Source organism: Octodon degus, unplaced genomic scaffold (genome assembly GCF_000260255.1).
Source record: "Octodon degus isolate 3935 unplaced genomic scaffold, OctDeg1.0 scaffold00122, whole genome shotgun sequence".
Taxonomy (NCBI): domain Eukaryota; kingdom Metazoa; phylum Chordata; class Mammalia; order Rodentia; family Octodontidae; genus Octodon; species Octodon degus.
The window spans coordinates 3,302,512-3,316,466 of NW_004524698.1; positions in this window are offsets into that span (position 1 = coordinate 3,302,512).

Sequence of the window (13,955 nt, forward strand, 5' to 3'; positions counted from 1 at the left end):
AGAAAGTACACTTGCGCTTGTTTTTTATACCCTTGCTGTTTAGTTTGAATGTTATCAGGGCGAGGGAGCTGGCTCAATGGCATAAGCATCTGGCAGTTAAGCACAAGGTCCTGAGTTTGATCCCCAGTACCAGAAAAAAATCAAGGTAGCAGAAGTACGAGGAATACTATTTTATGGAAATATTGCTTTGGGCAGTTTTCTTGGTTCCCTGTGGTTTGTTAAGAATGCATGTTTAGCTGGCCACAATGACATGCACCTGTAGTTCCAACACTTGGAGGCTGAGGTGGGGAAATGACTTGAGCCATGAGTTAGAGAGCAGCCTGGGCAGGAGGAGGGGGACAGGGAGGGAGAAAAAGAAAGAACGAGAATAGAAAGACCAGAAACAAAAACGCATGTTTTATGTACATCAGCAAGTGAAGTGTGTGCCTCCCGTGTTCATCCATGCAGATAGCCGTATCAGGCGGACAACCGCACTTCTATAGAATGAGCGTCTTTCTGGCCCTCTACGCAGTCAGCAAGCTCCTCGGGGCAGGGATCCAGTCCAGCGCACTACTGTATTCCCAGTCCTTAACATAGCGCCTGGCATGAACCACACCCAATAAACACTAGCACATTTAATGTCTACAAAATTTGGGAGCCAGAAGGGAAAAGACCAGGATGGTCTTTTTCAAATGGTCTGTCTTGCCCACTGACCTCACCACAGTGGTGACCTCACACACAAAGGGCTAGAACTACAGGGATGACCTTTTTGCTAGCAGGATCCCAAAGCAGTAGAGGACACTGCATGGCAAGAGACTAGATGCATCTCTGTGTCTATTTTCTTTTATAAAGAGAATTTTAAAAACAGTTAAAAAAAAATTAGAATACAGAATTTTACTAAACAAAATGATAGAACTTCAACAATGGTTGTTATATTGCATACTGTTGTCTTCAAATTAGTTGTTAGCATTACCAGATATAAGCATGCAAATTTTTTCAAAAAATTATTTAAAAAATTAAAAGGAGAGAGGAAAAAATTAAGCATTAACTACTCCTTTCAATAGACCAGCAAAATTCAGCACTACAATCATCTAAGCTGTCCTGTATATATATTTCTTTTTCCCTTCTTTCTTTTCTCTTTTCCCTCATCCCAGTTGTTCCTTTCCTTTGAACAGTTTCTTTTCCTTTTACAGTATCTATTGTAGCTTTCAGATTTTATTTACTCTTTCAGGTGCTTACACTAAAGAGGCAATATGATGTTTACACATGAAGGTCTGATTTATTTCAAAGTATGGTCTCCAGTTTCATCCATTTACCTAAAAAGCCTCGAGTTTATTTTTTATAGCTGAGTAATATGCCATTGTATAAAATAACCACATTTTTTGACCATTCCTCAATTGATGGGCATTTGTATTTTTTCCAAGATTTAGCTATCCAATTGTGATGTTACAAACATGGGTGCACATATATCATTGCGATATGATGTTTTTAGTTTTCTGGGAAAATATCGGGCAGGGGGAATAGCTGGGTTAAGTATGACCTCTAATTCTAGTTTTTTGAGGCATCTCCACACTGATTTCCACAGTGGTTGTACCATTCTACACTCCCATGAACAGTGGAGAAGGGTTCCTTTTTCCCCACAGCCCCACTAGTATTTGTTATTGGTTAACTTCTTGATGATAGCCATTCTTTCTGGGGTGAGATGGAATCTCAGTGTTGTTTTAATTTTCTGAAATGACCAATGATGTTGAACATTTTTTCATATGTTTATTTGCCATTTGTATTTCATCTGAGAAATGTGTATTCATTCATCTCAGATGCCCATTTAATTTGTTCTAGGTAGGAGTCCATTGTCTGAGGGACAGTCAACTAAAATTTTTTCCCAATTCATGGGTTTTCTCTTTACTCTGTTGGTGATTTATTTTGATGTGCAGAAACTTTTCAAAAAGCTGAGATCCCAGTTGTTGATTCTTTGAAGTATTTCTCATGCATCTTGGTTTTTGTCCATGAACTCTCTGCCTACTCTCTTCCTTTTCTTATGAAGTGATCATGGGAGCATCACCATAATGATCATCAATCCTAATCACACCCGAAGGCCGCACCTCTTAACACCATAATAAATTAAGTGTCCACTCCTTAACACCTTGAAAAGGGGGTTAAATTTCAACATGATGCACTGGGGGACATTCAGCCATATCTGAATCATAAGTCATCCTTTAAATTTTTGTGTTCAGGGGTCAGCAAACTATAGTTCACAGGCCAAGTCTCTCTGGATATTTTTGTACAGTCCTAGAACTAAGGATAATTTTTGTATTTTAATAGGCATATTTTAAGTTATTATGTAACTCTCCATATAATGTTCTGGATTTTGCCTCCTGGCCTGCCTCATATTGATAATCTGATCCTTTACAGAAAATGTTTTACTGGTTTTCAGAATCCCTAGGCTCGCCTTTAGGAAAATTCACTTTCGGTTTTCCAGTTTGGTCTCTACTGTGCATACCCTAGTGCATCCTCATTTGGGGGCATGTTTGGTGAAGGGGGAATAACTTAGTCTTCTAACTATCAGTCGTAGCAGAGTGACCATTAGACCCCCCAGGAAGACCTCCTGGCAGGCTGGCAGTTCCAATTTGCAACACAATTCTCTTATTATCATCAATACAATTTATATATAGCCAAATCCCCTTACACTTTCTGTTTAAAAGTTCAAGTATATCAATGGCACATTTGAAATCAAAATCACAGAGTAACATATCAGATTCTCTAAAGAGGATAATTCCTATCTTTGCTATTACATTTCAAATAAATAACAAACCCATGGAGATTGTCTTACTGCCTAGAGCTAAAAATATTAGTACTATGAATTTTATTTAGCTCATCATTTCTATATTTAATCTCAACCCTTTCTAAAGTTATATAATCCTTAACTACCAACAGATTTTCCAGTGCACATTAGCTGAGTAAATGGGGAATGGAAATATCAAGACAGACTATCTTTAAGAGAATCAAGACTTGGTGCAGGACATGGGAGCCACACTACTATGTGCACCATTTATATAGAAGAATGTACTTGATACATCAGTAGGGACGACAGGTTAAATCTTTCCATTGGAGTTTAGTTTTTCTACTTTTATTCCTGGGCACACCATCCTACTCTCTTACAAAATTTGTTTGTGTCCTGCTGTAAATTTTGTAGCTGAATTTAAGTTTAGGTGGAGAGAGATGGAGTGTGTGCATCCTCAGAGAAAGCTAATGGAAGATATGTTTCCCCCAAAGCAAAGAATAAACTGAAAGCAAGAAGACTTGGGACCCACGGAATAGAAGGACCAGCACAGGAAGGCAGGGAAAGGACTCCTAATGATAACAGTGACAAGAAACCTCAAGACAACAGCAACCAGTCTAGCCTGGAGCAGGGTTACAGAAAGATCCAGAACACAGTGCCAAGGGGGAAAAGAGAAAATCATGTGCTTCACCTGATGTTTGTGAAGAAATTGAGGGGAGGCTTGATACTGCTGATGGGCAGTTTGGGGATGAATTAGAAATAGGAACCCAAAAAATTAAGTCTCCAAAAATTTTTTTAAATGAAGGCATTTTTAAGTTGCCAAGGGAAAGTAAACTAAATACATATCACATGTATCCTAGTGTAGTGGCACATACCTGTACTCCGGGAAACCACACAGGAAGATGGGAAGTTTGAGCCCAGCCTGGGTGACTCACACTTAGCTAGACTCTGTCTCTTAAAAAAAAAAAAAAAAAAAAAAAGGGTATTGCTCAGTGGGAAAGGCTCTGGGGTTCAATTCCCAGTATTACAAAAAAGAAAAAAGAAAGAAAGAAAAGAGAAAAGGGAAAGGAAAAAGCAGGCATGGTAGTGCACATTTCTAGTCCCAGCACTCAGTAAGTTGAGGCAGGAGGAGTATCATGAGTTTGAGGCCAGCCTAAGTTACATAGTAAATTCAAAGCCAGTCAGGACTATATAGCAAGACCCGGTCCACTATCCCCCAAGAAAGAAAGAAAACATAATCATAGTATATTATGATACAGCTCAACTATGAGTAATATTTATCTTTTTTAAAATGCATTTAGTACAGGGTCTACAGGGTCTGGCTACACAGATTGGATTTGTAGTGTTTCTCCTATTTTCAGCCTCCCAAGCACTGGGATTACAAGCCTGTGCCACCACACCCAGCTTCATTTGCCATCTCAGCACACACTGGGGCAAGGCTGGCAGAGCACACTGGGGATCAAACCCCAGTCCCTACATCTGCCTAAGCAAGTCCCAAGTTCTTGCTTTAATCCACTGAGCTATCTAGCTGGCCCTTTCTAGTAATATGTAAAAGTCTATGTAATGAAGATGCTACAATTGATTTAAACAAACATTATGAAATACAGATGCTCTTCAACTTAAAATGGGGTTATATTCCCAAACTCACGTTGACAATACTGTACTGGAAATAAAAAATGCATTTAACACATCTAACCTACTAAGCACAGCTTAGCTCAGCCTACCATTAATGTGCTCAGAACACTTGCGTTAGCCTATAAGTGGGCAAAATCATCTAGCACACAAAGCCTGTTTCATAATAAAAAGTTTGACATCTCATTTAATGTATTAAATACTTATGCTTTTTAAAATGCTGGAAAAAATTTATAACATTCTGGAAACAGCAAGGGTAAGCACAGATTCCCTCTGCACAATCATGTGGCTGATGGGGAGTCAAGGCTCACTGCTGCTGCCCAACATCAAGCAAAAGTATGATACTACTAGCTTGGGAAAAGATATGGATTCAAAGTACAGTTCCTTCTAGGCGTGGTGCCATAGCCTATAATTCCAACACTCAAGAGGCTGAGGCAGAAAGATTGCTGTGAGTTTGAGGCCAGCCTGGGCCACACAGTTCAAGACCAGCCTGACCTATAGAGAGAGACCCTGTCTCAAAAATCAAAAACAAAACAAAGCAAAGTTTTTTAACTGATGAAAAGTAAAAGAAAAAGAAAGAGCTCTTTCTTGGCTCTCGTCCCTGGCCAACTCTTCCCAGTCTCCTTTCCTATCTCCTCCTCTCTACAGATATCTAATTATTAGAATGCTTCAGGGCCCTCTCCTTACTTCCTTCTCTCCAACTGTACTCTCTCTGATGGTCTCAGCTAGTCCTGTGGTTTGCACATTTATACCCAGCCCTGATCTGTTAGCTGCTTCCCTCCCAACTCATCTGCCCATTTGACTCCTCCTCCTAGGTGAAAATGATCACCTCAAACCTGAGACACCTAAAAGATTCTCCTTGTTGGTTTTGTCCCTGAAACCTGTTCCTGCCTACTCTTTCTCTTAGCAGATGTCATTATCACCCGCACAAGCTCAAAGCCCAAACCAAGATGTCCTCCTTAATGTTTTCTTTTGCTGTCATCTTCATTGTCTATGTGGTATATCCTGCTGTCTCCTCCTTCAGTTGCATCCCAAATCTAGTCATTTCATTCTGTTGATGCTGCCACCAACCTATGCCAAATCGTGGGAGTTAGCTAGACTTTTGCAATAGCCTTTTCCCTGCTTCTGCTCTTGCTAACCTCACAGGGTGCCACTTTGCATCACATATGTCCCACCTGATGGCATGAGCTCAGAAGAGAGCAGGGAGTGCATTGCTCTCATGCCTACATGCTGCAGCAGATGAACCCTTGCAGTGCTGTGACTCTTGGAAGGGGTACACCAATGCTGATGGCCTTTTGTGAATCCTTCCCTAAGAGGAGCCTGTGTCTGTGCTTCTAATTCCAGACACACTAGCCACATTTGTCCTACCATTATGTCATATATGTTCCCATTCAGGCTTTTTGCGTTTATTAATTCCTTTACCCAGAAAGTGCTCCCCTGCCACTCCTTGTAGCTTCTGCTTCTCTCTCAAGTCTCCACAAGGAATGCCTTTCATGGTACTCTGTTTGCTTCATTATTTGGTTCTGATACAGAGTTTTGCAAAGTTGCACAGGGTGGCCTCAAACTTGATATCCTCCTGCGTTAGCCTTCTGAGTGCTGGGACTAGAAGTGTGCATCATACCCAGCTTCAATGCTACCGTTTTGGTAATAGCCTCTGAAATCGATTCAACAGCTGCTAGATAAGACAAACAAGAATAATGGAAGATTGACTGGAGTTAGTGGAACTAGCACAAATGATATATAAAAAAAACCTGTTCATAGTCATCATGGGAGAAAAGTTCCCTGGCAGGGAAAAAGAATTTGACATACAAATAAGTGAGGCATATAAAACTCCAAGTAGCCATGGTCAAAAAAGTTTATACAAAAAAAAAAAAAAAGTTTATATCAAAGCATATTGTAGTCAAGATTTCAGAAATTCAGCGCAAGAACAGAATATGAAAAGTTGTTAGAGGAAAAAGAAACAAATCCCATTGAAGGAAAGCCCAGGGGCCAGGGAGATGGCTCAGTAGAATAAGTGCTTCCCCAGCAAGCGCAAGGGCCTGAGTTCAATCCCCGGTTGTGAAAAAAAAGAAAAAGGAAAGCCCATCAGAATCACAAGTGACTTCTCAACACAGAGCCTCAAGTCAAGGAGAGCTTAGAGTAGAGTATTTCAAGCCCTAAAAGAAAACAACCTCCAACTCAGATTGATGTACTCCCCAAAACTATCTTTCAGAATTTATGTACAAATAAGATACTTCCATGACAAACAACACCTGGGGAAATTTATGAACACAAAACAAAGATGTTTTGAAGAACATTCTAGAAAGAGATGACAAAGGCTAGCACTCCATGAACCCCAACAGAAAGAATCTACTAAGTAAGACAAACAATTAAATGGGGGATGAGAGGAGCCAACAACAGGAAAATGACAAGGATAAGTCAATACATATCAGTGATAACTATGTTAAAGTTCTCAATTCACCAGTCAAAAGAAACAGACTGGAAGATTGCAGTAGTCTCTCTTCTTTTTTTTTTCTTTTTTCTTTTTTTTTTTAGTAGTCTCTCCTCTAATTATTCTCTCTGTCATTTTATACCTTGACTTCTTTGTGGATCTTACTAAGACTCAAATCGTCTTGTTTATTTTTTTTGTTTTCTTGTGTATTACTCAGAGTTAACTAACTGGTAACAGACAATTCCAAAGTCTCAGTGGCTTAATATAGTAATATATATTGTTTCTTCTCAACCACATCAATTAGAATAATGATAGAACTCTGCTCCACAGTGTTATTTAGACACCAGATTTCTGCCTTTTTGCAATGCAGATATTCATACATGGCAGCCAAGATCTCCACAGAAAACAAAGAAAAAGAGCACAGAGCAGGCATATTGCTCTTTTCCACCTCTTGTCACAAACCATTGGCAAAACTTAGCCATAAATCTTCATTTAAATAAAAGATACCTGTTGTAGTTTATTTTTTATTCATTTTAATGAGAAAAAGACAAAATAGCAATGAAACAGTCTCAAAACAGGTTAGCAGGACAGTTACAATAATTAATACATTGCATATTGTCTTCATAGTAGCTATTCAGAGGACAAGATGTAGACATGATATCTTGTCTAAACAATTTTAGTACATTAGCTCAGTTGTTTAAGTGACTGCTTCAACAAAGGCAATCAGGCTCAGAATATTGTGGTTCAATCCCCCAGATCCTCATGCCTTTCTAAATCTGCCCTTAAGGCATTCCAAAGCAGCCAAAAAAAAAAAAAAAAAGTTTTCTGAACTTTGGGCCAGGGAGATGGCTCAGTAGAATAAGTGCTTGCCTGGCAAGCACAAGGGCCTGAGTTCAATCCCTGGTTCCGCCAAAAACAAAACAACAAAAAAAAGAGGGATGCAGACAATAGGCCTGGCTCAGGTGATCTCAGTGGAAAAACAGACCCCATTGGACTAGAAACTATATATGTATTATGCTCTGACGAGAAATTTGTCTACAAGTAGCCAGGCATGGTGGTACATACTTGAAATGCCAGCACTTAGGAGGCTGAAGCAGGAGGACTGTTGCTAGTTCAAGACCAGCCTGGGCTACATTAGTGAAGTCAAGGCCAGCCTGAACTGCATAGCAAGACCCTGCATCAAACAGAAAAAAAGGACCAGCGAGATAGCTCAGTGGATTAAAGCACCCGCTTAGGCAGAGTGCAGGGACTGGGTTCTGATACCCAGTATGCCCTGCCTCCCTTGCCCCCCACAGTGTGCTGAGCTGTGATTTAGACTGAGCATGGTGGCACACACCTATAATCCCTGTACTTGGGAGGCTGAAAACAGGAGGATCACTATGATTCTGATCTGTGTAGTGAGACCCTGTATTAAATGCATTTTTAAAAAAAAGAAAAATTTGTCTACATTTGGCCCATCCACTGAGATTTTGCAGATATTAAAATGAAGGGTAGTGAAATAATTAACAGTAAGGGAAATGTCAAGGCAGCCCAGCATTCAGGCTGTGGGTGGCACAGATACTGTTGGCTCCTTTTAGCCAGAACGACAGTAAGAATCATGAAGAAATAAAAAGCGGAGTCATTTGAAAAGTTTGCAGTTTTGTGAGAAAGGACACACCTGTGAAGTTTAGGAGAAGGGGAGCATGGTGGCTGAAAAGACGAGCATCAAAAAGAAGCCAAATGTTTCGTACAGGGACAAAAAGAAAAATACTTTACAATCATCTCAGAAGTTAGTAAAACCCAGGCTCAAGGGTGCAAAACTATGAATCTCTTATTAGAAAAAAGTGTCCCTGAGAAGCTGTTCATTCAGGCTTCTTAGGGAAGCATATCCCAAAGTTCAGCCATCCAGGCACTCAGAATGCTGCAGCTGTGATCTGAAGTGCTCAAACCTGCAGCCGACCTGGCATCATCCATGTTGTTCTGGTCTTTCAGGCATGCAGAATGCAAGAGTTATGAAGTCACAGAGTCTTCCACCCAGATTTCAGGAAGGCTGAGAGGCCAGGCAAAAATGCCTGACAGGGTCACAGTCCCTGCAAGGAGCCCATGAAAGGGCAATGCACAGAGCTGTGGGAGTGAAGCCAGAGGTGCGATGGAGGCCCTGGCAGACTGAAGATGCCAAGAATATAAACTATCTACTGAGGAAACCCGCAGGCAGAAAGTGTAGCCAGCATAGACGAGAGCCAGCAAGGCTGTATGGCCAGGGCTTCCCAAGTCCTTCAGAGCTCACATCTCACCACAGTCTTCTCTGGGTGCTAGGAGTAGAGCTACAGGGTTCAACGTTCGCCCTGCTGTGTTCTGGTCTTGCTATGGTGTGATTTCTATTTCCTATTCTTTACCTTTAGAATAGCAGTGTTTACCATGTGCCTGTGTATGTTGGAAATATTTAACTTTCCTTTTTCTTTTTTCACAGCTAAGAGTTTGCCTGAAGCCTTAGAGGAGACTTCAGACTTGCACTTTTCAGCAGTGCTGAAACTGCTGAGACTTTGGTGATTCTTAGACACGGTCTCAAGACATTTTTCTTACTGAGATGGACAGGAACTTCTTGGAAGAGGGGTGAAAGGCTATTATGGTTTCTACCAAAATGTCCCCCACAGGTCTTCTATTCAGAGTTGGGGTTCCGGATTAATCAGTGGATTATCAGTGGATTAATCCTGAGTGCGCCACTAGGAGGTAAGACCTGGTCTGAGGAGGCAGTCCCTGGGGCAGGACTTGGAAAGATCTGTTCTTGTCCCTGACCCGTCCTCTTTCTCTCTGGCCTCCTTAGCATGAGCAGCTTTCCCCCCAGAAGGCCCACTGACTGTGATATTTCTGCCTTACAGCCGGCTGACCATGTACCAAAATTGAGCCAAAATAAACCTCTCCTCCTTTAAGTTATGAGTATGACATACTTTCTCCTAGTGACAGGAAAAATAACTAGTACAGTGCTGGAAAAGTGTGATTTAACTGTTTAGGAAAGGAAAGACTTTTTGGTGAACTTCCAGTTTCTGTCAAACGAGAACAGATATATGAGAGGAAATACCCATTCCATGCTTGACTGCCTACCCATCTCCACAGAGCAGAGCCACCAGGTCAAACTTTCCTACTATTCAAGCACCTCTAATAACTTTCCACAGTACTTACTGTAAAACCCTAAATCCTCAACATGATCTAGGAGGCTGTCTGGTCTGGTGTTCCCTTTTCACGTTGCAAACTCCAGCTATGGGCTCATTCTCAATTCCTGGATATGCCAGCCTCCTCTTCACCTCACCAAGTCCTGCACACGTTATTCTCTCAGCTTTAAACACCACCTGCCCAGCCCCCAGACTGGTGTTTATATATGGAGGGAAAGCAAAGTTAAAGCTCCAAAGGTATCTATGTGACAGTCTCCAACACTGTGGCCCCATTAGGTTGGAGAGCAAAAGAAATTAAGGCCAAAAAAGGAAATAAGGTTGCAAATCAGCAGAGCTTAAAGTAGGAGGATGACCCTGGATTATTCTGTTGCTCCCATGCATTTATAAGCATCTTTATTAATGGAAGAAGGACACAGAAGAGTTGGAGAAAGGACCGTGATGGTGGACTCAGGAGTGGTTTGTTCTTTAAAAAAAAGAAATAAATCAACTTGTATGTATTGCATTTGAAGATGGAAGGGAATGTAAAGAAATGTAGGCAGCCTCTAGAAGCTGGAAAAATCAAAGAAACAGGTTCCCTCTACAGCTACCAGAAAATAGCAAAGCCCTGCTGGCACCTAGATTTTAGCTCAGTGAGTTCCATTTCAGATTTCTGACCTCTAAAACTAAAAGAAAATAAATGTGTGAAGTTCATTATTAATTTTGTGGAAATTTGTTACAGAGCAACAGAAAACGAACCATCTTTCCTGACTCCCTGGCTCCCTTGCCCCCACATTAACTGCCGCCCCATCTTCTTTACTTTATGCTTCGCCCCTGCCAGCCTGGCTCTCAGGCCGTCGCACACCTGTGCGTTCTGGGGCAGGAACCTGACCTTCACCTTCACTTCACCCAGATGAAATAAATGGCTTTTTCCATGAAACAGAATTTGAGGAACTGTAACCGATCTGAGATGTCCTGTGCTGAGAGGCACAAGAGTCAAAGGAACCAGCCAGCTGTCTCCGTGGGGTAATTTTAGCAGCCTGGTCCGCTGCATGCCTCGAGGGAGTGTAAGGGAGGTCAGGCCCCTGGCCAGTGGCTGCAGAAATGCCCTGGAATGTTTAAGTACATTCACAGAATCGCCAGGGACAGCACAACCAGAATGGAGATAGTTTTAACAGGTGGAAAATTGGAAGATTGTGTGACCCTGTGAGGGCTGTCTTCTCCCTTATTGGAACTTTGCCCTAGGATCACACATTGTGTTCAGTTTTCATCCTTGATGAAAAACAAGCATGAGCTTAGCACCGGAAGTCTGAGCACAGTCATGTCATGGCCATCCTAGTACTATTAAAAGGGTCAGGGAAGTGGGCTGAAGCTTGAGGCTGGTAATGGAGTAAAGCCTGAGTGGTTCTGGCCAGGACATCACCATTGATGTCTATGGCTTTTGAACTGTTTAACTGTAGCCCACAGTATGACACTCCATGACCCAGTTCAAACAGAATCACACACATACACATGTGTTACAGAGACAGCGATTTCAGGAATGCTATTTGCTGGTTATCATGAACTCTGCTATGTCCTATATTGTTTTTTTGTTCCTGCTACTTATAACCCACTAAAATGAAAATCCAGAGTTTGAAAAGTTCTAGTTATAAAACTCCCCAGTCTTGCTGGGGGAGGGATGCAGCTCAGTGGTACAGCACAAGCTTAGCACACCAAGGTGCCGGGTTCAGTCCCCAGCATGCAGAAGGAAACCAGTCTTGCTGAGCTATTCTATACGTAAGGGCTCTCCTCCTCTCCTCCACAGAGTTAGAGAAGGCAAGTGGGAATGGAGGCAGCTGCTGCTGGGCGGTGGCTGGTGCATACCACTTGTTTCCACCTAAGTATCTGCCTTGCCACCCTCATGCGTCTGTGGGGACCCAATGGCCAGTTCTGTAACAGTGCCATGGAAAGGTGAAGCACTTTGTAAATAAAAGTCATTAGTGTGGAGAGGCAGCTGCCTCTGCTCACTCATCTTTAGGTCTCAAACTGGGAAATCCCTCTCCCTTGTGAGTCATATCAGGTCAGACTCCCCCCGTGTGTCACGTCAGGTCAGACACAGCCACCCACAAAATCGATGCTGCCTCACTTTGATTGTCCTTTGGCTTGCTTTCATGTAAACTTAACTGTTATCAAAGCTGCTGTAAAATGGTCAAATGACAAGTGCTCAGCAAACAGAGTCTCTCTGCAAGTTCTACAGCTGAGGGACATTTGAAAATACAGAACAAGGTTTCCAAGAATTGGAAGAATGGCCCTGTAACTGCTGCCCACAAAGATCTCTTTCTTCTGTGTAAACTTGATAAAGAGGGTTAGTTCTAGGCTGGGGGGCATAGCTCAGCAGACTAAGTGCCTGTAATCCCAGCAGAAGGGTTAGTTCCAGCCAAGCATAATGGCCCACACCTGTAATTCCAATATTCTGGGAGGGTGAGGCACAGTCCTGAGTTAAAGTCCCAGGATGGTGGGTTCAAGTCCATTAATTTACATGCCCTAAATGCCACCAAATTGTGCACTTTAAATTGGTTAAATTAAGTGGGGAGATAGCTCAGTAGAATAAGCACTTGCCTGGTAAATGCAGGGTCCTGAGTTCAATCCCCAGTACCACAATAAATAAATAAGTAAATAAAGAAATAATAAAATAGTTAAATTAGCCAGGTGTAGTGGTGTACCCCTGTAATCCCAGCACTTGGGAAGCTGAAGTAGAAGGATCATCATGAGTCCAGGGCTTGTCTGGCCTACATAGTGAATTCAAGGCCAGTTAGAACTACATAGAGAGATCTTGTCTCAAAATAAAATAATAAATTTGGAGGGGAGCAGTGAGATATCTCAGTGGTGTAAGCCTCTGCCTGACAAGTACAAGGTCATGAGTTTGATCCCCAGTGCACACACACACACACACACACACACACACACACAAATTGTTTTTCAGTAGTGGGCTTGAACCAAGAAGCGCTTTACCGCTGAGCTACACCCCCTCAAAATTTTATTTTGAGACAAAGTCTTATTAAGTGCCCTAACTTAGCTCAAATTTGTGATCTTCCTGCCTCAGCCTCCTGACTGGGAATGCCACCATTCCCAGGTAAAATGCTTATGTTTTTTCATATGTAAATTTCACTTATTTTAATATATGGAAATATATAGAAAGGAACATATGCCACACAGTAATGATTATGTGGAGTTTTGTTGTTTCTTTTCCTGTATTTGTTCAAGTTTTATGGCACCTGCATAGTCAAGGCAGGAAGTTTCTAAAGGCTTTAATTCTGAACAAATGAGTAGGGACAGATAAATACCTCCTAAATAGGGAAACAGTTGCAATTTTATTTTTTATAAAAAAGATTTATTAAGATGTTATGACATAGGGGCCAGGGAGCTAGCTCAGTGACATATGTGCCTGCCTGGCAAATGCAAGGTCCTGAGTTCAATTGCCAGTATAAAAAAAAAAAAAAAAGACATTATGTCATAATACATAAAACACTAAACTATGAGACAATTCTTTTCAAATATGAATTCAGTATATAATTACAGTTTTCCCACAAAATCTCATCACCAACAACAGCTGAAATTTAAAAAAAGACCATCTGATGAACTAGAACCAGGTCCCCCAAACTAACCTATGCGCCATTACCTCCTCTGGAAACCCTCAGCAAGCTTATGTCCCCACAATCCCTGTGAGGGTGACTGAGAGTGGTTGGCCATGGCATGATCAATCACATAATAAATCAAGTGAACCACTGAAAGAGGCCTAACAAGCTCTACCTACGATGGGGCGCTTCCACTGACGGTGAAAGTTATCTGGCAGTAGCTGTCTTGGGACATTTCACATAAGATAGAGAGCCAGGCATCAGGGCACACACCTGAATTTCTAGCACTCTGAAATCCCAAGGTAAGAGGAGGATCACAAGTTCAAGCCCAAACTAAGAGAGGTAGAATGAGATCCTGGAATAAATTACTTTTTATTTTTTTTAAGTTACTTTTT